Source organism: Drosophila gunungcola (genome assembly GCF_025200985.1).
Source record: "Drosophila gunungcola strain Sukarami chromosome 3L unlocalized genomic scaffold, Dgunungcola_SK_2 000003F, whole genome shotgun sequence".
NCBI classification, from domain to species: Eukaryota; Metazoa; Arthropoda; class Insecta; order Diptera; family Drosophilidae; genus Drosophila; species Drosophila gunungcola.
In genome coordinates, this window is record NW_026453179.1 from 3,151,051 (window position 1) to 3,178,645 (window position 27,595).

A 27,595-nucleotide genomic window follows, 5' to 3' on the forward strand; every position below is an offset into this window, starting at 1 on the left:
ACATTAAGAGCGGGAAGTATGGATAGTATGGTTATGTATGTAAGTGGTTCCATATCTCCTTTTACCTGCTCTCCCCTTTTTCGCGGTGTCTGACAATTAAACACAAAAATGCTGCATTTAAATTGAATTTAGCTTCAGGCGATACATTGAAAAATAACTACAGAAAGTCGGCTCATTCTCTTCTTATTCTCACTATCTACCATTTTAACTGCACAGCGAAAAACACAGAACAGTAAGCAGTCGAACTTAAGAAAATCGTACCTAAAACTTGGCGCATAAAAATTCAAGTTTTAAGAGACGTTAAGATACGGAAATTGAGTTCAAACATTTGTTTATAACATAGTAGACTTGTTATTTTTAAATATAAAACGAAAGGGCCCTGTTGACCAAAACTTCGACAACAATACTTATCCGGACATTGAACGGACAAAACATCCGAAGCTGGATCCTAAAACGACTCAAAAACGAATCATCTGTCGTTCAGCATGTAGCAGCAAATGTCTTGGGAACGATAGCTCGTCAGAAATATAATTTTCGAGGGTTAAATTATTGTTTTGCCAGACTTTATATATATTTTTACTAGTTAAGTTCAAAACTTTGGTTTTTGTTCATACAAATTCTAAAATATTACCTGTTTATTTTTTGAATATTTAAGAATTTAGAATTATGACCTGGTTCCCAGTGTTATTAAAGTATTTTTGGGCACACAGAATTAGAAAATTTTAAGAATTTTTAGTAACAGAAAATAGTAGATGGGCAGTTTGACTTATATAACATTACATTGATGGATCCTCGGATTTATTGTGATTTTTTCCCATGTGGAGAAGAATATCAAATGTTCTCCCCATTCTCTATTACACCTCTCTCTTCCCATAAATAATGAATGCATTGAGTCTCGACGAATGCGTGTGTAGCGGAAGTAACACTTAACTCAAACACGAGCACGAGTCGGTTCTAAAAGATGAATGGGGGTGATGCCCGAGGGGAGTGTAGGTCGTATTCGGGGGGTTTTGGAAGGTTGAATACTCCACACACGCTCTCACAGAAGTGTCAGTCACACACACTTTCATAAAAAAAAAACGGACAATGCCAGCCCGGAATGTGACAAAGACAACACGTTTTGTGCAGCAAAAAGTTACAGTAGCCCCTTAAAACCCATGGCCATCTCACTCGCACACATTCTCCGAGAGTTCTCTGTCTCTATGCGGGTATTTAAATTTAATTTGCAAGCTGACAAAAAAGAAAGGAAAGCGGTTTCTTGACATCTCCCCCTAAAGTGAGTGTGTGTTCGTCTGTCTCTTTCGCTTCTCGCCCGTTTTTCTCTTTCTGTGACAGACAGGAAGTGCAGAAGTGTGTGTCCCTCCCCCTGAGAACCGACTACCCAACAAATAGCTTACCCATATATGGCTACAAAAAGGAAAACTTAGCTGAAAGCAAGTCAAGTCAAGCACAAAACCTAAAATTCTGCTGGCTTCGGCTGCCTCTGTTTCTTTCTCCACCACTATCCCCTTCCCTTTCGCTAAGTGGTTTTTTGGTCAGTCTACTAACGTTTTAAGGGGGTCGTCAAAATGAGGGATTTAGTGTGGTACCAAAAAGGATGGCAACAGGGAGCGGAGTGACAGGCTTTGTATCTCCATTTAGTGCAAATTAGGAGGGGCAACAACATTTACTGAGGTGAAAAGCCCCCGCCCGACCGATTTTCAACCTAATTGAACTGTTCAATGGGGACTGGTGGAACAAAAGGAGGGATAGAATGGCGGAAATTGGGGGGGGGGGGGGGGCAAAGGATAATGAGCGGGCAGCAGAGATAACAAGGTACTGAAGCCAGGAAAATGGAGTAGAGTTTATGTAAATAGGCCTGGCGAACCGGCTCTCTTCTCATTGCACAAGTTTCTTAATTTTTTAGGAACAATAACGGATATTTTGAAAAAGTGGCATACGGAAAACTGCACGTGATTCGTTTTGTTATACTGTGTATATAATAAATATTTTAAAATACTAGAGGTGGTCTTTCATTAAAAAAATAAGTTATTTGAAGCCGAACTTAATTCAGTTTTTCCCAAAGCTCTCTTTAAGTTTTTCAAAATTAAACTCAAAAATCTTAATGAAATGCACTACACGCCACGAAACATATCATCTACATGCCACATATCATTGCACCTGCACTTGTTTTGATCTAACTTGCACAGCCAGGTAAACAGAGGCACATACACACACACACACACTCCATTAACAATTAGGCAAATGTGAAACGACTTCATTCCCATTATCATCAACGCTTTTTCCCAACCATTTTTCCCGACCAATTCAAACAGCACCTGACCACTCTACAAAATCAACACGAAAAGCCAGTAAACTGGAAAACCAGAGCACAGGTTGCAACTGTTAAAGGTGATATCTGTTATTTTTGTTCTTTTGCCTGTTTTTGGCTGGCGATTAATGGAGGAAAACACACAAAATGTTTTATCACTCATACGCCACATGTGCCGGGGAGAAACAGAGATAGTGCAAGCTTCAGAGCGAGAAAAATGTGTCCCCCATGCAAACAAAACGCCTACGTTAATTACACTGGCCAGCAAAAGCCGCGGAATAAACGAACTTTAACAACTAAAGCAAACTGAAGCAGTGGGACTGCGTGTGTTTGTGTTTTTGTGTGAATTGAAAATGACTCACTTCAAAAGCAAACGAAGTAAAATCGAAACACACACAAAAAAAGCGCAAGCGAATTGACCTTTAAAAGAGAAACGACAGGAAAGCAAAAACCATAAAAAGCACCTGACAACACTTTGTGGCCAAGACAACAGCAAACCACTAAAATTCAATCATCTTTGGAAGAAGCTGTAAAAACCAGCGGAAGGAAGAAGAGGAAGTCCAGAAAGAGAAAGGTAGAAAAAACTTAGGAAAATCTGTATATCTTTGTTAATGAACAAAAGTTAATAAAAACCATTTTATGAATTAATTTACCTTTTAGAATAAAAGCCACACATTTTTCAGTTGAAAAATTATAAAAGGTGAGATTAAGATAGCTAAAGTTATATACTTTTCAGAAATCACGATTTTCAAACTGCGAATGTGTTTAAAAATTGTTAGGAATGTCCTTGTTATTCTGAATACATTCTTTCATAAAAGATTACACACAAAATATTAAATACTTTGTATATATTTTATAAGATAAGAAATTTAAATACATTAGCTACATATTTCTGCTATCTTTCTTGTATTTAAATGTCAAAACAAAAACCTTGACCCAATAATAGAGTATACTACATGCCTCTAACGCAACTTGGTTTTGATATATTTTCTAATAATGTTACTTTATCAATTAAACTATTATAAATTTTATCAAACACACTGCGCATAAATAGAGCCAATAAGTGATAAACAAGTAAATTTATCTAACAAACTTATGTGCATATTAACATACTCCGTAGCCTTAAAACCGTAGGGAAAAGGCCTCTCCCTCTTATATTCCCACTAGGCACTCTCAACCTGATTACAAACACCCTACTTTATATACCGCTTACCACGTTCATTCCATGGCGTTGACTCATTTTTATAAAAAAGTTTCATCAGCAGTCGCGTCACTTGATATATATATATATATATATATATATATATATATATATTTATACATATAGTATCTATCGCTCTTGTTTTGTCAAACAGTTGACATAATATTTTCTGTACTTTTTTCCACAAACTGATAAGGGGACATTTCGTGTTATCGCCGGGGGCTGACTAAACTCGATATTGTTATCGAGGGAGGAGAATGTGCCGGGGGCTATTTTTGCCACCCCCGCTCGCTTACTTTTCTCGACGACTTCCCATATCATTTGTTGTAAGTTCCAGGAATTCACCATTATTCGTTTGAAGTTTATTAGATTAGCAAAATGGGTTTTGTTTGGACTGTAACATACGAGTTTTTTAAAGAGGGGGAAAAACACAATTTCAATTTTTAAATGTCAAGTGAATTTCCGATAAAATGGAAACTTTAAACTTGATGGTCATTCGAGACGTTTTGTGATGGGGAAAACCAAAGAACCTTTCATGACGCATCAATAACGTAAATTTGATATTTTATCTAAATGGCTTTTTATGTTAATATAAAATATTGTGTTTCGCCGAAATAAAAGGGAAAGTTATAGAACGCATGCTCGCCATCCCATCTTCAAAGTTGTATTATAAATTGTATTATTTCCATAGGTACTAACCGTTTTGTTTGATTATTTGTGTTTTATTCCCAAGCTTATTCTGTTTGTGTATTATTTCAACATTTCAAATGTGTAGAAAACATTTGTTTATTTTTTACGCTTGTCGCTCATGTACTTTTTATTATATTTTCTTTTGTCTTTTTTGTTATTATTGCTGCGTTTCATTTCGGTGGATTTGCATTTTTGAGCACGTACAAAAGTTCACACCAGCGCTCTTCCACACAAATAATACCAAAAAAACTGCCTAGCAACCCCCCGAAATGAAATAGGGAAATGTAGCAACTTGACTAACAAATTGTTCTGTCCGATTCTGCTCCTTTTTCCTTTGGGCCAGGAAGTCAACACCGCGCGATAAGTGCAAAGCAAAGCGAGTACAAGTTCAAAGTGGTGGTGGAAAAAGCAGGGGGTGAGCGGATAAAATGGGTGGGCTAAAGGGAATATGTAAATCCTGAAATTGCCAACAAACCATAAAAAATGCTGCGGCCAAAAAGACATAAAACAGATGAGCCAGGCAAAAGCAAAGGAAAACCCCGAAAATGGTAAAAGGATGAAGATGAGCAGGCTGCAAAATTGCACTGAGAAATGTCTTTATTCATATATCCAAGATAATGTATATGTTTTATTTTTAATATTAACAGGATAAGGTTCATTTTCACAAAACTCTTATACTCATATTCCTCAAGCTTGAAAAGTATATTTCAAAATTGTACCTTTTTTTGGAGGGATAATACAAAACTACTCAAAGCATTAGGCAGTACATTTTAAAATAATTGGATCCCATTAAAATTACGCTGGAACATTTTAAAAAGTAAAACAATTAGGATTTTTTTACATTTATTTCAGTGTGGAACTAAGTGGGTGGTTGGGTCACAAGAGGGGATGCTTCAGCTGTTTAAGGACATGTGCCGAGGTGAGAGTTCACAGTTCTCCGCTCACGTTCAGCATCTTTGCTTTTTTTATTCCCTCTTCTTATTTCGCTGTCTTTTCTTATTTTTTTACAACTTTTACTTTGTTACAGAAATAAAACAAAGAACAAGATGAGGTTTTGGGGGCGGTGGGGTGGCAAAATAATCCCCTAAGGCCGTGGGCCAGGTTAACGATGTAGTCTGGTCGCCTTGTTTTTGGGGCGTGGGCTGAGAAGAGAAAAAAGGATGTAAAGAGAAGGAGGGTGCAATGACTGCAACTTGTTTCCAGAGAAAGTTCCTTGAAGCTGTTAAGAAATTTCATTGTTGCCCATTTTCGAGGGTTGTTTTCATTTCTCACTTTGTCTTCTTTATTCCCTTATTCCTTGTCGGCGAGACAAAGGACAGAAAGGAGCAAACGATAAGAGAAGGGACAAGGAAAGAAGTGCACAAACAAAAGCCACCAAAAAACGCCAAAAATAAAGTTTCCCTCTTTTATCACACAACCAGGCACTACTACTATTGCAAACACCAAAATAAAGGCTTAACCTTGGACTTCACAAGCTCAACTGGCACTTCGACCTTAAGGCGTGGCTAAGGAAAGGAAAGGGGTGCCAAAAGCGAGAGGGGCCAGTCGGCCGACTTAATCAGTCGTTGCCTCGTCGCTTTCATATCAGACTGTATTCTTTGAATAGGGTAAAATATCACTGGAAATTATTTTGGTTTTGTTTGTTTCAAAATAAATTTCAATTTTATGGTCAAAAATAATAAAATAAGGTCAAGTTAAACAAAAACTAAACTTAAAAATTCCAAAAGAGAAGTACTTCTTTGTTTAAAGTTTTGGTTTTATATTGTTATTCGAACAACTCAGGAAAATACACTAGAAAGACAAAGTTTAAAGTTTTTTTAAAATCTTAAAACTTGTGATTACTAAAAATGAAATGTTTTTTTCAGTGCATAAAAAATGAGGAGGTCCGATTGCACTCTACACAATCGTGCATGGCACTACCAGCTCATGTACAGACATATACTCACAGCAATCTGAATCAAATTGACTAATTCAAAGGCAGCGCTTCATTATTCTATAAGCGTTAAGATAGAAAATCTGTAAAACACAATGCTTTCATTTTGTTGTTAAAAGATTTCTAACGAATTATATATTTGAATATATTTTATAAGTCATATTAAATTTAGAACCGAGCGTTGCATTCAATTAGTTTTAGTGACAATAGAGATCAACAAAAAGATTACCTTATTATCAACCAATTTAAAAAAGGAAAAACTCTCAATTTTCGTTGCGTGCAATATTTTTCTCAATAATTAATATACATCAGAATGAAAACTAAACAAAAACAAAGAACGGAAAGAACGTTTCCTGGAATTCAAGCTGGTAATTCCCAATGAAAATCAAAATCAGCTGATTTTTTAGTTCCCTTCCTTCCATTTGTTTGGTGAACTTCATCTTGATGTTTGGCATTTGTCTTCTGGTTTTTTATGACTTTTTGTGCCAAAAAATGTGGCTAACCTTTAATCGCTGGCGAAACGTTCTACAAAAATCTCAACACGCACACACACACTATGATATTATTTAATTATACACGCCACAAAGAGAGAGAAATTTATTTAAAATGTTGGAACAAACAAACAGACATTGAACTTTATGGCGATTTTCAGTGTGTGTGTGGGCGAATCATTCATTTTTTCTTTTTGTTATTAATTTGAGTATGTGTCTAATTTAATAGTATTTTGCCAGAGGCAATTTGGTTTTATTTACTTTTTGCTGTCGGCTTCTTAGCTGCTTTTTCTGCTTCTTCCTCGTCTTCTTCTTCTTCGGCTTCTACTTTACTCTTTTCTAGGCATACGCACACTGTCACACCGGCAAAAACACACACGCACACACACTGGCGTGTTTACAAACTTTTGCGACGTTTTCAAGTGCGACGCTGGCAGCGTCGTGGGCAGCGCAGTCAACTTTGGCTTTAACTATTTTGTTCTCCGCTTCCTCTCGCTGTTCGTTGGCTTTTTTGCCAACGCTTTAACAACTTTCTATTGCTATTTTTATATATTTATTATGCACACGCACACACACGTATGCACGCTCTCTTTCTGCTTATAAATTATTATTTTGCTATAATTTATATTTTTCTTGTTTCGTTTTCTTTATGTTCGTCAGCTTTAAGCGTACGCACATACAAATAAACACTTGGCGACACACACACACGCAAAACGAACGATTTAGAAGAGACGAAGTAACTACAGTTACGGTTGTTACGAGAGCAGCTGATCTCGAAATTTGGGAGGAAGTTATTTGGGAGAAGAGATTTAGCAAAATTCCCTTGTAACAGTGGACGAACTTCGCGCTCTGCGAACTAACCGCGACAAAAATTAAAATCAAACTGTGAAGCGAGCTGAAAACAGAATTCAAGCAACGCGGCGTCGACGTAGGCAGCGGCAGAAGCAGCGCGGCTGAGGGCATGCGCAGAGAGCGAGAGAATGAGCGCCTAATGAATGAATGAACGAGGCGGGAATGCGGGAAGAGAACAGCGAAGGCGAAGAGAGTGGCAAGCAATAGTTGTAGAAAAGCGCCGGCAAACGAAACTCCCCTCATTCTCTTTCCCACCCACACCCTTAACTTACCGGAAAAAGAAATTTTTTATGCGGCGGGGGTGAATTTTTCCCCAAAAGAGAGAGTGTGCAAATGCAAAAGGGAAGTGAGAGAGAGAAAGAACTGACGTCAACGTCTGAGTCAGTGCTGCCTCTGCCTCAGTCGACGCTGCTGCCTCTGTCTACGTTGCAAAGCGCCACCACCCAAAAAAAGGCGAGAAGAAGCAGAACCAACACACAAAAAATTCGCACAGTGGAGCAGAAAATGGACGTGTGGCAGAAATATAACTTCATTCATCATATGGCAGACGAGTTTCGCTCTCTTACTCGTTTTGCCAATTTCGGTGTATCTCTTTTCCCTTCGTTTTGCCTATATACATACTTAGCTTGAAAAATTCAAAATTAAGCTTTGGCTGAATGCAATTGCAAATGCAAATGCCCTTCAAAATATTATAAGCCAGCAATTTTCTGCGTTTCTTGGAAAAATAATTTTTAATTGGTTTTTTTTAATAACAGTATTTAGCATTTTCTTTTCAACGATCATCCACTGTACATATAAGTAGTTTTAACAAGTGTTTTTTTTTTTTTTTTGACTTGGCCGTCTGAAAGAAATTTGAGTGTTGCGGCTGTCTGCTATCCACTGTCTTCTATTAGCCCGCATCGAAATTTTCCACCACCCCCCAAAAGTCACCAGCTGATGAGCTGTTCAACAAATTTTGTCGCCTTCTCATCGTTTTTGGCGGGTTTTGGACCGACTTTGTTTTGTTTGCCACTCGTATAAATAAATAATAAGCCGGGGAAAAACATTACAAAATATTATAATGGCCACCTGTCTGCCTTGAATAATTTCCCCCAATTTATTTTAGAGCTAAACACGAGTGCTAGATTGTGTGTTTGAGTTGAAGAAATCCCCCTTTCGTTTTGAAATTTTGGCTTACCAACTTTTTGTAATATTGAAAAATAAAACATTGTTTTTTTTCACTCACGAAGCTAAGAGAAACCTGTTTAAAGATAGATGTTCCTACTGGAAATACCCATATCTCACAGCGAATGAATCTTTGACTTTTTTAAATTGCTTCTACTGATCGATTGACAATTACCTATTTGACAGAATGAAAAGAACAAGGGAAAGGCATTCCCATTGAGGTAATAACTAATTATCAGAAAAATATATATATATCCATTTTTTATTTATTATGATAAAAGTTTCGTTGATATTTAATAGAAATATTTTGTTTGACCAACTAGATTATATGAATATAATGATGCTAACACTTGTTTTTGTTTAAGAGAGAGAAAATAAAACCGACGAGTTTTTCTATAAAACCAGTTCTGTCTATTAAGTGTTTCCCAATAATTTTTTTTTATAAGTCACCATTATAATGTAATTTGTTATTAGTTTATGGTATTACACTCTTTACATAAAATCTAACAAAGCATCAAATCAAGCAAAAAGGCTTGAATAAAGATATGCAAAAATACCATTGAGACAAAAGAAACGAATTAAAGAAAGCTATTTCAATGGAGAATTGCAATTTTATGGCTTACATTTTATTTGCGTTAGAGAGGAAGGGGAGAAAGGGAGACGGCGAGTATCAGCTGATAAAAAGCAAAATGCGTTGGCAAAAAAGAAAACCTTGTATGTGGGTTAAGAGGAAAGGCTGGATGGAGGGGGGAGGAAAGATGGAGGAACAACCATGATAATAGCAAAACAAACGAAACAGAGAGAGAAACAATATTATAGAGCGAGAAGGCGAAAGCCGGGGGGATTTTCAATTGAAAACGAACGCGTATAAATGCGCCCATATGGAAAACGCGCACACACACACACATCTGTGCGGGGAAAATTGCGACTTTGCCTGCCTTTTTATCGGCTTGCGGCATCCCCCCTCCTTCTCCTCTTTTTCCTCCTGCATTTTCATGCTGGTCGACGTCTCGCAGTCGACGTCAACGCTAAAGAAGAAGAAAAACGGGGTGTGAATGGGGCAAAAAAAATACATACACATGGGAAAGGTGCGCACAGCTGAGGCCAAATTAATAGAGCGCTAATAAAACTAATTCTGATAACCTGGTATTTTATATCCATTGCTTGTAGAGTAAAGTGTGTAATGTACGCGTTAAAAACATGTAACAGTAAGAAGAGCGGTACAGAAGCTATAAATTTCACATTTTTTTATCAGGATCAATAGCAGAGTTTTTAACATAAATAAAACGTGGTACCAAAACTTAATTTTATTTATATACATTTTAATTACCCTCTAGTTTTATTTATATTCTAAACTGATATAGATTAAGTTGAAAGTATTATCAGCTATTGCTAACACTTAATAGTTAGAATGTTAAAGTAAGGCATTTGTTCTAAAAATATAGTTGATGAAAATTTTCTCGCTGTTGGTTTCTAAAATGTAGTTATTAAAACAAATAAAAGACACCACTTAATCTTCTTTTGTAAGCTTTAAAGCTGTTGAGTTCTCGTTAGAAGTTCCTACCAAAAATTTGTAAATAACAAAACAGTTTTATTTGTTAGAACTATTGTGTTGACCGCAATTGTTTATAATAAATACATTATCAGCGGCGTAGCGATTACAGTAATAGCAGCAGACCCATCCACCCTCTATCTTTATCTCTCATCTCTCTCTTTTCCTTTCGCTAGTGACGCAGGCAGCATCTTCTGTTCTAATAGCATTTACTGTTTGTTCAACTGTTATGCGAGTTGGACTCCAAGTTTTCGTTGTTGTTGGACTGTTGCTCATGTGTTTCTCGTTTTCCTTCCTTTCCAACTTTTACTTACATTCTCATCTCCCACTTACCATCTCCGACTCCCATTCCCATTGCTATAATCTTATACCTTTTATCGCATCTTGTTTAATTATACACTGATAGAAATAAATAATTTAAAACGACTAAGATCTGTATGTTTATTTTGTATGCCTTTTTCTACAGCGTGTACATCTCTTGTCTCATTTCATTTCATTCCATTTTTTTTTATGTACATTTGTTTGTAGGTCGTCAAAAAATTAAATCCTCATTACTTGGTTTTTCCAACTCCCTTTCTTTCTGGTTTATTCATCATACGTTCGTTTTTCTTATCAGTCCAACTACTTTTGGGCCCTCTTCTCGTTGCTTCCCTTTCACCGTTTTCTTTCGCTATTTTCTTGCCAGTAAATGCTGGTGCCGTCGACAGATACGCTAGCAGAGACGCATGCGGCGGCAGCGGCGTCAGCAGCATTAGCTGCTCATCAATTTGCCGCATTCTGTCCCCTGACTGACCGATTGACCATCCAAAACTGTCTAAGCACTAAACCACAAAGTCCTTACCCACCCAAACCACACCCCCAACATAGAATTCTCAGCACACCAAACACAGTTAACATAGCGGTAGTTAAAAATAATAATACATATGAAAATAAAAAAAAAAAACTTAAATAAAATAACAACAAAACAAAAAAGATTTCATTAAGGTTCCTATGTTCATATGTAAAGATTTTTAGGAGGAACAATTTTATTTGTTTTTTAACTGATAAAAATAGTTTGCCTGTTAATACAGGCTTGGCTTTAAGTGTAGTCGGCAAACATTTTTATTGCATGTCGCCTGTCAATCCTTGGCAATTGTTGTTGTCAACGCCGCAGCAGCAGCGCAAAAATTATCGCAGCAGGAAATAAATATAAATGTGTATTCAAATAAATAAGTAAACATGTGCGAAAAAAGGGAGTCGGTGATGGGTATTAAGGATGGGAGGAGACAGTGTTTAGGTTGGTGGAAGTTCAAGATAAAAGCTTTAACGTTAATGGCCAAGCTCGTATTTATGAAGCAATATTTATCAGCTCACACTCTTTTAATAACACAATTACTGTGGGGCAGATAGAACCTTTTCTAAGTAAAAAACAAAACTGGGATTTGGAGAATATTTTAGGAGGAAATATTTGAAAAATAATATGTATGGTTGCAAATAACCAAGCTAAGACATAAATTAAGCTTCATTAATAATGTATTTGAAATCAATTGAAAGTAAAGTCGAAAAACTTCTCCGATTGGATGATTTAAATTCCTACAGATCTACGTCGCTTTTATTGGCAATCGGTTAAAAATAAAACGTGGCAACGGAAAAAGGCTTACATTAAAATATGACATGTTTTTGCCATATGAGAATCATATATAACGAATGCAACGAGTAGATTATTTTGTGGGCGTTTCTTATCGATTATGAATTTTTATTTGCGTTCGGTTTATTTTTGGGAAATACGCGATAAGAGTGAACTTAAGATAAGCACATCGAGGATAAACAGATTTACTGCAATTAATGGGAAATTACGGAGCAAAATTGTGGGCGTTGGCGATGAGATAAAATAAAAAAGGGTTGGCGCAACGTACACTTCAGCCTTCTGAGTTCCTTTCTTGGCGTTGACTTTGTCAACTTTGAATTTGCCAGGGAAATCCTGCGGTAATACTTGGCCATTAAGCAGGCTTTTCTCAAAGTCCCTGCCCCTTTTCGTTCTCGTACACCCCTCACACAAGAACTAAGCCACCTTAAGATGAAGCCGAGTAGGAATGTATCCATCATAATCTCATTATCCCAACTCTAGGCGAAAATTTTCCAGCACAAAAAATGGGTAGGAACTCTTCGCAAGTCACGGGAAAATATGCAAAGCAGAAAATTCCATATAACAGAAACGAGAGCAGTGGCGTACTCCTTGGTTTTAAAGCAGAGTTTCCACAAATTCCATGTCTTAATCCCCCTTAAAATCTCTTCAGGACTTTTGCCACAGAATGTCGAAAGGGGGAAGCCTGCTGGTGATGTTCAAGTGTAAAATGTGAATAAAATACCTGAATTGCCAAGAAATAAGAGGAATTGCATTAAGTGCATCCGCTGCTGGTGGAAAATCAGCTCAAAAGGGGGCTAAAACCCATAAAATTTTAAGGAAACACAGGGGTGAAACAGGTCCATTAAAGTTTGTTGGTCTGGCAAGCAATTTCAAGGTTATGATAGAGATGGAAATTAGTTTAACTTAGCAGTGCAAACAGGGGACTTATTATGAAAATTTAAGGAAAATGATAAACAGATAGCTAGAACTTTTTAAGATCAAGGGATAGTCCGTATTCTAGTTAGGATTTGGCACCTAATGATGAAGAAAGTAAGTACAAGTCAATCCATTTAAGCCAAGTAAATTCACTTCTCACTTTTCACTAAATTGAACACGATAGCGATAACAAGGGAATTGTTTCTCACAGCTGCAGATGTGTGTGTGATATCCTGTAGCGTGTATATGCGTTGGTGTAACTGTGTGTGCGTGTTGTCCATTTTAATGACAAACATAACCATGAAAACATGAACATTAATGGACATCCATCCATAATGGACATTAACTGGTGGACGGAGTGTGAGGGGCCAACAATTGGTTGACATTTGAAGTCATGTCTCGGACTAAATTAGACAGTTACCCCCAAAAACCCCACACTTATATGTAATCGGTAATATATAATTTCTATGTATGAGCAAAATTGGGCAACTGAGTCGAGGATTTGTCCGAGCCTGGAACTGTGGGCATGCATAAAATTGATATCTTAATGGTTGGAATGGGTGCTCCAACAAAAGCATTCAATGTTCAGGTTAATTTGGTGCGTGCTCAGCCCACCGTTAAGGGAGTTATCTTTTGGAGAATGGGTAACTTACTGCAGATGGACCCAAATCGAGTACCGCATAATGTAAGATAAATGGCAGCTATGCTCCTTGTTTCCTAGTTTTGTGTGAAATATCTGGAAAAATCCCCAAAACCGTTTTATTATTAACATAGAGTATATCCCTTGCGATTATTAAGTTGTTCTTTTTCTAAAACACGTAGAGTGTTTTTTTTTCATAAATTCAAATACCTGAAGATTGCTACTTCACAATCAATTTCAACTCTAATTTTAAATGATTTTAAATCGAAGCTATGACATAAAAAAAGTTTCTATCTATCCACACATGATATTAAAAACCGCTTAACTAATTCAATGTAGAAAAGCTTTAATCTACCCAAATGACACCCAAAAGAAATAGAAGAATAAATTCCTAGAAAATCCATTAAATTGAGTTCACATTGACTTCAAAGCTCATTAAAACGATTCTCCGCCAGACAGAAAAGGAGAGAAAAAGAGTGAGGGAAGGTGGGTGGGCCAGCCCCAGAAGGATCATAAATCATTGCTGAAATTTTCATAAATTTAATGAACATTAAGTGTGCCCCAGAGCAAGTGGGGAGTGGAATAAATGGGTGGGGACAATCGTTACATGACTTTCCCTGGACACAAGGACTTTGAAGGAGGAAAAGAGAGGCCAGGAAGAATCCGAAACGGCAGTGTCATCAGTCAAGCGTAATTCAATGTAAACCGATATACTCAATACATACACCCACTTTTCATATGAGACTTTCCAGTAGAGAGAAAAAAAATGATATTGGTAAGAACTCTGTCTGGTATATCCAATTAACAATGTTTTGGATGTAAAGAATACTTTGACCTATGATTTTTATCTATGATCTAAAAAAATTTCAAAGAGGCAAAAATAAAGAAAACGTTTTACAACTGATATTGATTACAAATAAGAAATTAAAAAAACTTTTGTTTTTTTTTTGAAAATGAGAAGAAAGAATGTTTTAGTTCAAGAGTTCAAACATTTGTCTGGTATTTAAAAGTTTTTTATAATTTCTCCAAAAATTGATATTTTTATTAATGTAAACTTTGAGAATTTATTATCAGTTCAAAATGCATAAAAACAGAAAATTCATTAGAATAAACGATTTTAAGCACAATTACGACTGATAGTGCTACGATTTTTCCTGTGTGTAAGGTCACCGATATAGGGTGTGCCAGTGTGTGTAACTTGAAGCGGTGTGTGAGTGTCACAGGGGCAGGAGTTGGTATAAAGCGCGATGGAGGAGTGCTGTTATGGAGCCCAGTTTCGGTTGACAGCAAATCTGAGTTTGATCACAGAGCAAACATTAAAAGCGCAACAAAAGCAGCAGCAGCAGCAGCGGCAGCGGCAACGGGAAAAAGTGATTTATGAACATCCGGTGGGTGGCCGAAAGACCCGCTACTGGACACCCCCTACATGTGCCACAGTTCGCCATAGATACCACACCACCCCCTGTGGATATGTATTACCCACCTATGTGACTTCGCTAATGCTTTTCCTTGTGGGCCTCTCCCACACATTTCCACCAAACCACTTTGCGCTGGTCGTTTTACAAAAAAAAAACATTTTGCTCAGCTTAAATTTCACTACAATTAAAAAAATTATAAGCTTAGACCATGTCTGCGAGAAGCTTTTTTTTAGCAGCATTATCAAAAATTTAAGTTTAATTTTAAATTCTTTTGTTTTTTTGTTTTTTTGTTTTTTATAAGGCCAACAATCCAAACTGATTTTAAACCTTCATCATCAAGCTCACAAGGTTATAAAGCTGACTATTTGTACACTTATTTTTAGAACAGAATACCTCTTTCCTCAAATAAAAATCGTCCCATTTCAAAGCAGCAAGCCAAACCTTTTAAATGGAAATACCAATGAAATAAGGAATTTTAAGCTGAGTGGGCGTGCTTGTGTGTGTGGGATTGTCTTTTAAAATTATTGACGTTATTCGTTGTACCGCATGTTGTTCCAACTTTTCTAATTTCTAAACAAGCCTCAGAGCAACAAAGCCGTCGACAAGGAACAAAAAAGTTTATCAACGCGTAAATTGGCCATGTTCGTGAGGAAAAAGGGGGTTTTTTGGGGCTTTATAGCAGGGGCTTTGGCCTTTTGACTAACGGGAATGCCACTTAACGAATCACACAGTATCAGCCGCCTTCCGCCCAGTTTCCTCTGCTTTTCTCCAGCTTCCCCGCTGACACTTGGCTTTCATCTTGCTGGCCGGGTGGGTTTCCACCCGCGAATTTTGTCGTCCTGCCATTTTTCGAGCTTTCCTCCTCTTTTCCTTGCCAACTTTTTGCTGCTTTTTTCGGGTTAAACTCTCGACAGGCGACATTTTTTTCCTTCGACTTGTTAAAAGTGTCAATTTTCGCTTTACCAGCATGCGTGGGGGAGGGGGTCGAGAGGTTCTGGGTGGAAAACTGGTGGGTGGTGAGGCGTAAACTGTTTGTTTATGCTCACATGTCGTGGGAGGAGGTTCTGGGACATGTCGCGGCTTATTGTGTTACACAGGAGCTGCTGCTGCTGCTGCTGCTGCTACTGCTCTTCCTGCTTCTCAGAGTCGTTCCACTGATCCCGGCAGCCCCTTCATCTCCTGCTGACAGCCTCCACCAAATTGCCAATTAAAATGTGCGACAAGTGGGTGGGAAACAGCGGGCGGAAGCATTTTCCTCTTCTCGTTTTCTATTTTTTTTTTTTTTGTGTTAGTTAACTTTGAGCCGATTATAGCCGTGTGGCAGCGTGGCCTAAGTGCAGGGCAAACAAAGTGATTCGAGCTTTGTCTACCCCCCTACCGCTTCTTTTTTTCGGGGACGGGACTTTAACTTTTGGCTTTGCAAAAGAGGGAGCGAAAGAGTGAAGTACCCACTATAGTTAAAGGATACAAATCCTCGTTGAATAATTAAACGGCAAATTGCAGCAGGACAAAAGGGAACAAGTTGCGAAGGCCTATCCCCGACGGTGTTCTTCAACCCCACACTTACCTCTTTCTTAGCTTATTTTTGTTGTTGTTTCATTGTTTACCTCATAAAAATTCTTTTGAAACTTACCTGCAAAAAAAAAGAGAAAGAGAAAGATAAGTAAAGGGTGAGCCGATGAGTGATAAGAATTGGTATAATTTTAAGGGTCCTTTTACAATATCATCACTGAAATCCCAAGAGTTTTTAAATCTTTTGAACACACCTAAATCAAAACAGCATTAAGTGACAAGTTTTGGTCAAGCTTTTTTTTTAAATCGAATCGAACTTTTAAGCTGTTTTATTTTTTACAGCCCAAACCCCTTTTACGCATCAAATTATTGATGAAATCTCGTGCGTTTTCATTTTAAAATTTAGTTCAATTGCATCATAAGTAAACATAAAATTTTGCCAAATATTACAAATAATTCAATAAGAATGTGTGAGTGTTTCATTAAAAGCAATTTTAATCTCTCGTTTAAAAAATAATTAAGTCAAGCTTTAACTTCAGAAAATATTGGCTTGTAAAAATATATAATATTTTCTAAGCTGAAAAAAAAATAAATAAAATTAAACTGAAATATATATGACAAGGGTGTAGGTGTGCGTTAAAAATAACCACGATAGAATAGTTGATAAAAGTATTAAACCTACACAAAATATTAAATCGTGTTCGGATGAAAGCAATTTATTTCAGCTTGTATACCCAATTTTCTCACCTGAATATCTATTCCCCTTCAATATCTTCCCATACAATGCTATCACTTCCAATCCATCCATCTATTGATAACAATCTTTTGACTTTGCTCCGACATAATTGGCCTCTCTCAAGATTTGGTGTTTGTTTCATTTATAACCCTCCCGCTCCTTGATGAAATACAACAATTTGTCAAAAAAAAAATAACTAAATCCCCCACAAACCCTCTGCCCGCAAAATCTCAAAACAAAAGCCACAAGAAAAGCATTTCGAAATGGGGAGAACAACTTGCTCCAATTTGGAAGAAAAAAAAAGCAAGAAACGTGTAAATTCGGTGAGGTTCTTCAGTCCACAGATAGAAATGCAAATATTGATGGATAGGCTGTGAAACTGGCAGCAGCAGGCCACAAAACTCATAGACAGAGATTGATGATTGATAGTGTCACACATAAATATTAACAATTCATGGCGCACACAAGATGCCAAAAAGAAAAACAAAAAAAAAAACCCAAAAGCTAAGCCAAAGCCTTGGAATAGAAGAAGGGTAAACAAGAGAACAGCAAAATAAACGAATCCCACGCAAAAGTCATGGAATATTAATGAATCCCAACAGCTCGAAAACTTTTACGGTCAACGTGTCGAGGAGACCCCTTGAAAAACGCAACACAGCAGTGGCAAGAGCAGAGCCTTCAGTCCGAAATTCTGTGCGGTTGCATAAATGAAATCACTGCGACAATAGATGAATGCTAAAGGTGGGAACTAGAGGTGTTTGGAAGTGCCCATCCGTTTACCACTCCTTAAAAGAAAAAAAAAACGCATCGTTGCATGCAATTCAGGGACTAAAAAGTGGAAGCAAAACTCCAGAAGTAAAGTTACAATTTCATTCCATTACTCACAATTCTCCAATATTTTAGACAGCCATTTGAGACTTATGTAAAGAAATGTTTTTTAGGTAAAATATGTCAAAGGTTAGAAAATATAAATATCTTTTGTAAACTTTATATTTCAATTTACTAAATTATTGCAAAATGTTTTTTGTGTCACTTCTATACAAATTATCAAACATTAGACTATAATGATTTCTTGTCAATATGACCTGAGTAAGAAAAATTTTGTGAACAAAACGAAAAATTTTGGATTATCCCAATAAACTGTTTATCAATATATTAATGTTTCCAATTTGCTACTTCTCGTATATTAATTTTGGAAAAAATTTTAAAAAAATGTTTGTTTGAACTCAGTTTTAAAGAGCATGAAGTATTCAATTTTCCTGGCAAAAATCAAAGTTCTTTCTCATTTTTCACCTTTTTTGGGATTATACTCTGTTTCTTTTTCGTTTGCATTTCAGTCACGTTTGACATTCATATTTGTTTGGGAATTATGTTTTGTTCCAGACCCGGAGCAGGCGGCCGATGATTTTGAAGAGCAGGGGGAGGAATTCTGGGAAGGATTGCGTGTGCCATTGGTATTACCATTCTTGCTGCTGTTGTCGCTGCAGTTTCTCGTTTAACTTTGTTGACACTTTGTTTGATGAAGTGCGCTCTGTGCTCCGCTGCCAATTCTCCCAGCACCCAAAAGCCCGGCCACCCACTGCCCCTTGTTTTTCCAGCTTTTGCCCCTTGGCTCCCGGAACTGGCATAATTGAATATGTCTTCATTTCACGTTTCTTGAGTTTTCCTCGACTATTTTCCATCCGCGTTCAGCTTGTTTTGAATTTCCCGAGCTGCAAATAGAGAAAAGCTGCCATCGATTGGGGAATTGAGAAAATTGAAAACGAGACGCATCATTGAGGGCAGTAAGGAGTGGGCGGGTCTCAAGTATAAACGCGTTTGGCAGCTGATTGTGAACTATAATGATAATTGAAGTGGAATGAAAAATATGGCAGAAATTCTGAGAGGTTGGAGCGGGTTAGAGAACATCAACAGCAGGCACCACGTCTTGAGTAATATGAAAGTTTTCACACACAAATGAAAGCTGTCGTTGGTGGAAAGACTGAGTGCGTTGAAATTGCAATTGAAGTTGATCAAAATTGATATGGCTAGGAAAAAAATTGCAATATTTGTCAAAGGTTATTCTGTTTGTGAATTTATAATTTCAGAAAAAGTTTTCTATTCATCAAAGGTATTTTAAAAAATGCTGCATTAATAATGAATGGAGTCCTTAAATTAGGGAATTTATTTATGAAGGGAACTTTTCCACATTCAGATTTTGTGAAAAAAAGCTTTTGTATACATCCTCAACCACTTACCGCGCTAACCAAAAAATAAAAACCATAAAATTCTAGACATTAAACTTCAATTTGGCCTGAAACACTGCAAATGTTACAAGCACACCGAAAACGGAGGTCCTGCGGCCATGAAGAAGAACAGAGCGGAAGAAATGGTTGAAAATGTAGGGAAGCAGTCCAGGAAGAACTTGCATTTTATGCATTAATTCAAAAATCGTGTTCAGTTGAGAGAGCAAACCGCAGTAAGCTCTTTTACGGTTCTGCCTTTTCGCCGTTCCCCCTCAGAATTCTTCTTCTGTAACCCCCTGAAACCAACAGTTTACATGGGGGGAACCACCGAAAAAGTTGGCAACCCTGTCTGGGGTTGCCTCACATGTGCCGTTGTTTTTGTATGTAAGTGAAAACGCAACCAAGCAGGATCTAAACTTCCTTAGCTCTGCGCTCCTTGTCCCCAAAATTTTCTTCTCTACCTTTAGGCTGTTTTTACACCTGGCGCACAACTTGAAGAACTTACGAAACTTCAACTTAAACTTAAAGTTAAAGAGTTAAAAAAAAAATAGTTTAAAAAATGTACCAGAGTACTGTGGCAAAGTATGAAGAATGAGTAAGAAGTAGTTAAATAAAAAACAGTATAAGAACAAAAGGGGTGAATAAAGTTTATCCAAAGCACGCAACTTGAATATTATGTGCAAAAATATTTGCGACGAATTAAAAAGTAAAATAAGAAAAAAGCAGCAAAAAAGGAACAAGTAAAAGTGTAGAAAAAACAAGGAGCGGTATATGGCAACTTTGAGGGCTGTGAAGAAAGAGTGAGATAGAAGAAGAGCGCACATTCCAGCACGTATGCCAAGCAATTATCCTTCAGGAATTTCTTAATTTTCCCGTTAGGTTTTCATACCAGGAAGGAAAAGAAAAAACTAGAAGCTAAAGCGGAAATAAGAGGAAGCGCCGCAGACTAGGCAAATTATATACTTAGAAAAACTCAAACTCAATAAAATTGATGGGGACTAACAAAGTATGCCAACTTTCGAGGAGTTATATTGGTTAGAAAATAGAGGATGTTTTAAGAAATCAAATAATAAAAAAACGATGGACGCAAAAAACACGTCTTCCGACGGCACCTTTCGTAAATGTTGTGGAAATTGTAAAAACCAAAGGGAACGAATATTTTTTATACCCTATTCAATTTTTCTTAATATTGACATATGAACTTTATGTTTTCGATCTGGTTTACAAGATCAAATAAACGCTATATTCGGAATTAAAAAAAAAGTATTCCAACGTATGAGACCTCATTTTTTTTAACAGTATAATAATTTTCAGCTTAAAAATGCATACCCCAAACCTAGACGCCCAATTAAAGTGTACCCAAAAATATGTTTTGCCAGCAAAGCTAATGACAAAAAAAGAACGAGAACGAACACCCAAATTGGGCGGTAAAAGAACACGTAGTCCAGAAGGAGGAGGAGTTGCACAGGACTTCAGGAGTGACAGACTGAAGGGACAGGACTTCGCGACGTGTCAGCAGCTTTTTTGCCATGTCCATGCTTCTGGCTCCCAATACATTTTTTTTTGTGTCATTTTGTGTTCCAGGGTTTTTGCTGTAAATATCATTAAGTTCGCGTACGTGCCAAATGGCAGTTTAATTATGGCAAGGAGTCGAAACAGACACACCATTCCACAAGCCAACTCCGAAGGATCGTAATGGAAAAACTCCATTATTGTGAAGTTTGGGGAGCATTTTGCAATTAAAATAGATATAACATTATAACTTGTTTTTTTTTTCTTCACCAAAAAAAACTATTAAAAAGAGCAACGAAAGAAGTAAAAATTCTCGTTTGGCTGCGTTTTAATGAGCAACGGATGGAAAAATAGCTTTTGCAAGGCAGGATGACACGAGTATACGTGTGAAATATTAAAAAAAAAGTTAATGAAGCCGTAAAGTGAAGCAAGATGAAGGAAAGTGAAGAGAAAGGAAGGAAATTTTGAAGAAAACTCCTTTTTGACAAGTTCATTGGATGACAAAATTTTTAAGAAAATCGGGATGGTGGGTTAAAAAGAATGTTAGTGTGCTATTAACGTAGAGTTTTTACTGACTTAAACTGATTTAAACTAAAATTTGATTTTGAGCCATGAAAAGGATTGTTACTAAATTTGTAAATTTATTTATTTATTATATTAAACTAACTTTTCGTTACGACAAAAATTACTGAGAAAAGAACAACTACGAACACCAAGCTTTAAAACTGCTTCCAATATATTAGATCCAAGAAAGTATTTCCACAAAATAACACGTATAAAATTCAGAAATTGCTTAAATGTATGGAGTAGTTTCCCAAATTAGTGAAGAATGGATAGCTACAGAGAGCTTTCTTAACTTTTCTGTTCCTTTTTCCCACTTCCACATAAATTATTATCATTCTTTCAATGACTTTACGCATAGTCCCCATTCACATTTGTCGAAGTTGAAGTGTTTTCATCGCAGTTTTCCCTGGAAATTTCAAGGGTTCTCCTGGTGCATTCGGAAAAACTTTTTCCATGCACCGGCACCTCCTCTTTTTCTCACTTGATACCCCGTCGTTGCACTTTTGCTGCTAGCAAACTCCTTGCAACTATTATTATCAACTATTATTTTGTCTAGTTAACTGTTCAAAAAGAGGAGCTTAAGTGATGTTGCCACACTTTGGGGCAGGAAACGACCCCGCCCCTTTTTAACTTGGTAGCCACTATTCCCGGGGCGCAAACACACACTTGGAACACCCCATCCCAGACTGTTGCCCAATTTGCGTAAACATTTATTACGCACTCCAAGGAAAACTTTTCTCAAATTATTTTCTCTCAACTGTTCTGGTGCGCTTTGGTGGGGCTTGTGCTTGGAAGGGGTGGCTCAGGGCGGGCGTGTCTATAATGGTGTGCATAATTTTATGATGATAATTAATTTCATGTTTGCCATTGCTGCAAAATAATTCCTGTGGCTAATCGGTCTGCAAATGCTACAATGGTAATGAAAAAGGCCTGGAAACTATTTATACAATAAATATTTATTTTCATCCAAAAGGAAGGAATGTGTTTGAAAATGTATATTCGATTTTTAATTTAAATTGCCTTATGATAAAACTTTGTGAAGGTAAATTTTTGATCGCTTGCTTAAAGTGCACAAAAAAGGTTTAAGTCCGAACATACAGCTTTTACTTTTGGTAATTTTTTACAGTTCGCAAAACTTATGTCAATTGTCCGTATTGACATTTTTGAAAATTTGGGAATTTATGTTCTAATTCATGTATCCTTGTTGATACGTTTTGATCAAACTTTTACGAAGGTGCGTCCATAGTTTTTTCCCCTCTTTTTGAAGGGTATGAGATATTCAGAGCCATACATTTTCCTTGCCGATTTGCGGTTAAAACTTCCCAGTTTTTGTCTTTTGATTCCATCTGTCGCCAACGCAACCAAATTTTCGCTGTCCTAGCCCTTTTCCTTAGCCAATTTAACCCTTCAAAACTTTCTTCAAGATCACCCTTATTTCTTTGATTTTCCCTTTTTCTTCTGCTTAATAGCCAACGGTACTTTAACCACTTCAATCTCCGATTTATTCACGAACTCGAGTTTGCCGTTCGCCATTTTTGCATTTCCTTTTTTACTTTGCCACGCCCACTTTGCTACCCTTCACCCCATTTCCGTGCATCGAGTTTTATCGCTCAATGCTCATTATTTGCTTTTGTTGTTTTTGCAAACTATTTTCAAAGTAATTCCCCGAGTTTTGTTGTTTGATTTTTCTTGCCTCCAACACAAAGTTACTCCAAGCAATCTGAGAGGTGGGTGAACTGCCCCTTGGGCGTTGGTTTTTCGATGACTAGGGTTAGCTCTTGATTTTCTCTGGATTTTCTTATTTTTGCACAATTTTTTTTTATGGTTATTGTATTGGCCACAACTGTTGCCACATTTTGAACTTTGTTTGCTGCGGCTTTCATTCCTGATTCCCCATTCCTTGATTGGAAATATTTTTCGTATATTTGCGTTTTTCGGGGCAAGAAGGATTCAACAAAAAGAAATGCAAATAATATATGTATGATTTATTTGTACAATTTTTAATGATTTTTTGTGAGTTTTTCATGACCTTTAACTTTTGCGGCTAAAAGTAAAGGGTTGTATAAAACGGCAGGAAATATTTTAATGAGAAGAAAGTCAATAAAAATCCTATAACCATAACCAACGCTTATTAAGGTGGGAATTTAATAATATTAGGATTCTAACGCTGGCCAAGCATCGAGGACACTATCAAGTGTATTAAAATTGACATATTTAAGAATTTCTGTTTGCAAGGGGTAATTATCATCTTTTCAACTCTCTACTTAAGTAAAACTTTTAATCTTGAATTTCTATACACCCAGATAACTAAATTCGTTGATTTTAGGAAAAATTTCCTCAACATTGGGAATAATTGGCTTAAATGTTGCTTGCAACGCTCAAATTAAAGGCAATTAATCTAATTTTAAGGCAATTTTGTCCTAAAATTAAGGCAATTTAAATTTCTGAGTCTAGATTTTTAATTGCATAAAATGTGTTTTTTAAATTTATTTTTTGCCGTGTTTATTCCCAAAAACAACAATAAATTTTATATATTATATTATTTAGCTTCAATAATTGGCGTGCTTTAGAATTTATTCTATATTTGCTTATTTCTAGTAAAATCTTACCCAATAATAGTCCACAGGTTGGTTTAGAAAACTTACCTAAAACGAGAAGAAAAATTTGTGTACAAAATATTAGTTAAGTTGGTAAAAAAAAACAAAGTCCAACTTGACTTTCAAGAAAATTCTTAAACCCAACAATCACTTACTGCAAATGTAAATAAAATAAGTATAAATCACTTTCAATCACCATAGTGAAAATAAATATTATCCAAACAAGATAAATCAATTCAATCTCTCAATTGAGTCTGGGCGGCTGGCACCCCTTAACCCTCTCTCTCTCTCTCTCACTCTTTTAACCCAATCTAGCCTGTCGGCGGGCGTGCAAACAATTTTTACCCTTCACCTGTGCGAAAACAGCTGGCGCAAGTACTGCGAGTCCGGGACTCAAACTCACTTTTCTCACATCCCACTCACATATGGCCAACATATGGCAGAAGAATGAATGAAAGAAAGCAGCCAGAGAAGCTTTAAATTACATCAAAGATTTACACGAAAAAGAAAGGAATAAAAAAAAAACGGGGCAGGAGACAAGTCAAGGAAAAGTCCTTCGAAGAAGTGTCTGTGCAAGATGAAAAATAAATAACAATCACACAAAAATCAATATTGACACAGGAAGGGTGGGCACGGCGATTCGATGCCCGTCTGGCAGTTTACAAAAAAAACACAATATAATAATCAAACGTGTAGGCGTGGCTTTTAAGCCATATGCTGCTGCTGGAAAACTTACCCGGAATATATATTAAAAAACAAAAAATTGTCAAAACACTACAAGACGGAAAAACACAACTTTTTTAATCAAGTGTCAACTGAAAACGAAAAACTTCCACTTTACACTCCGTTTTGCAGGCTTCCTAATGACAAGTGTATTTGTTATTTGCCCGATTTCCCGAACAGCTGTTGCACCCTCACACAGATACACCCGCACCCACACAGCGACAGAGCGTGGTGAATATGGTTTTTGTTGCCTGGTTTTTAGCGCACGCACATTCAGCTCGAAACGATGTCGGATGCTGACTGAGAGCCAAGTTGGCAAAAAGTGTCCGAGACCGACCGCCATGATTGAAAGCCGGCTGTTTGGCTGTGTGGCTGTGTGGCAGCAAAAAGTTCTCTTGGGAGTGGGTGGTATACATATATACTATATGGGGTAGTCTTTTGGGTGGGTCTAGATGGGTAGGGAAACTGGACACAACCTGTTGAGCAACAAGGGCGAGAAACGAGTCGAAATCGAATGGATGGCAATGACAATGTCAGTGAAAAGGACTTTGCCTCTGCAGTCGACCATGAAAAAAGAGGTGGGTTTCGGGGTACAGCAAAAAATTATAAAAAAAAAGGAGATAGCTACGGGGGGCGCCACCAAAGAATCCAAAAGAAAAAGCCGGAGAACTTGGTTAAGCAACGAAATGAGTGGCACAGACAATGCCAACTGTCATTGGGATATCAATTTTTTTTCTTTTTTTATTCTCTGTTTTCGAACGGATATGAAGCTGACAGTCAATTAATAAACGTTCGACACTTGGCCGCCAGAGGGCGTTAGCTATAGTCGGGCCCTTTCACTTTCTCCTGCTTTCTCCCTGTTCCTTTCGTTGTGTTTTTTTTTCGCTGCGTGGGTGGCATTTGCGTCATAGCTTCCTCGCAATTAACATTTTGTAAAAGTTTTCTCTTTTTTCCTTATGTTTTCTAGGAAATTCTAAAAAAAAGGCAGCTGTTTTTGGGTAAACAGGTGCCTGTCTTTTATTCGAATTCTTTTCAAAGTGAAATACCATGAATTGCTTTTAGTTTTTAAGCGTGCAACGCCATTTTTTGGATTGATGGATGAAGGAATCCCAGAGTTACTGGCGAAAACGTAAAAATAGAAAACCCTTATATTCAAAAGGGTTAAATAATAAAGATCTTGACTTGCAAGATTTATGGATTTGAAATTGATCGATGAGGTGGCAGTTATATAGCTGCTGATAAATATATTCAAATAAAATTTGTACAAAAAAAAATGTTTAGTTACAATTTTCTGTTTATATTTTTAATAATATAAGAACGTTGAATATAATAGTTTTTTTTTAATTTTTAAGTACAAAATATACATTTCTGTCTGTATCGCATTTTTTTTCAGGCAAATTGTGGATTAAAATTAATTTCTAAAAACTGTTTTTAAAAAGTACTGAAACTCAATTGCTTAAATTTGGTTGAAAACTTCCTTTTTATGTTTCTGATTTCTCTTTTATTAATTTTTTATTATTTATATTACTTCAATTGATTTTTTTCTGGCTGCATTGTTCTCTAATTCAGTCCCTAAGCTGTACTATCTTTCATTTAAAACGCATCCATCATAGCCGGCTTAGTCACCAACAGCTGCCCTCATAAACGAGTCGCACATTTGTCACACATTTTAATCTAATTAGAGCTCCCCCTAGATCTCACCACCACCCCAATCTCCCTGCCAAAAACATGCAAATCAAACGAAAAAGTTGGCAAATTTCTGTTTTTCTCTCGCCCTAAATCCCACTCCCTAAACACTCGTTATCATTAGCTAACCAACACGACAAAGGCATAAAAAAAAACTATTCCCAAAACATATGTCAAATAATAAAATAAAAACCAATCAGCAACAGCTGCAGGGCATTAACAAAGTGAGAAAGAGACGGGCAGACTACGAGGAGAAAGAGACACAAGAGCGGATGGAAAAGAGAAAAATGCACAAATTAGTTTGGCCAAATGAGCAAAATCAAATTCGCATTGGCAGCCACAAGAAATGTTCCACAGGATATAAAAGGAGGCTAACAATGGAGTGGTGGAGGGATATGGTTAAGGAAAAATAGAGGAAAATGGAGAGGGCAAAATCCAGTGGTTTAGAGCAGTCAACAAATGAATCTCCAAGTCACCAAAGGAATCCCATAAAGTTTTCTTTTTGGTGTTTAATAGTGAAACTTTATTTCCTTTGCCGCACCGAGAAAGACTCTTGAAAACCATTTTACTTTTCATATGTGATGCAAAATAAATTATATTCCAATTACTTGGGTTGTTTGGTAATTTAAAAATAAAAACAAAATAAATGTTACCATTTGAAAAAAAATTAGTTTACGCGTCAAAATTTTGAATATTTTGTTTGAGTGTAGTTTCTTTTCCATTTCAGCAGTCTTCTTTCTCTGTCTTCGCCCACTCGCTTGGCTCAAATGCTAAAGAATTTTTCACTTCCGGCTGAAGGCAGAGGAGCGTGGCGGACATTTTGCACCGAGCGTTTGTTCTTCTAAATGTCAAGGATACCACAATTACGGCAGCAGCAACAACATGGCCAGCAATCAAGGAGGCTCAGAGGATAAGGAAGGAAGTAGCAGAAGCGGATCCAGCAGCGGTGGCAAGGAAGAAGCGGCAGCACTGTCGCCGCCATCGAGAGAATGCTGTAATTAATTATTGTGGCGCACACACATTGCGGCATGGACGAGCATACAAAATGGCTACTTTGTTGGCAATTCTTAGAGGGTGTTGTAATGACTGTAAGAGGCGGAAAATCCAAAGGGGAAAGCACTCGAAGCTGTAGGGCTAAGGTGTATTGGTATGGAGCAAGTAAGTTGGGTGGTAAAAGATCTATTGCCAATGCTGAATACAATTGATTGTTCATTCGGCAGTAAAAGTAATGCTCGAAAGTATGCTA

The 27,595-nt window shown here is 36.9% G+C and overlaps 1 protein-coding gene across 24 annotated transcripts in view; it reads right to left on the reverse strand.

Moving 5' to 3' along the window:
• Positions 1 to 27,595, reverse strand: part of LOC128258561 (protein alan shepard) — a 131,082-nt gene that overhangs the window by 23,004 nt on the left and 80,483 nt on the right. The window contains exon 1 of one of the 24 annotated variants that reach the window (XM_052990247.1): positions 24,677 to 24,804. The exons of 21 other annotated variants lie outside the window; for them this stretch is intronic. The gene's annotated coding sequence lies outside the window, so the exon portion shown is untranslated. Of the gene's footprint in view, positions 1 to 6,887; positions 7,517 to 23,952; positions 23,971 to 24,676; positions 24,805 to 27,595 lie in introns of those variants that run through there. 2 more of the 24 variants (XM_052990248.1, XM_052990246.1) reach the window with 2 other exon arrangements.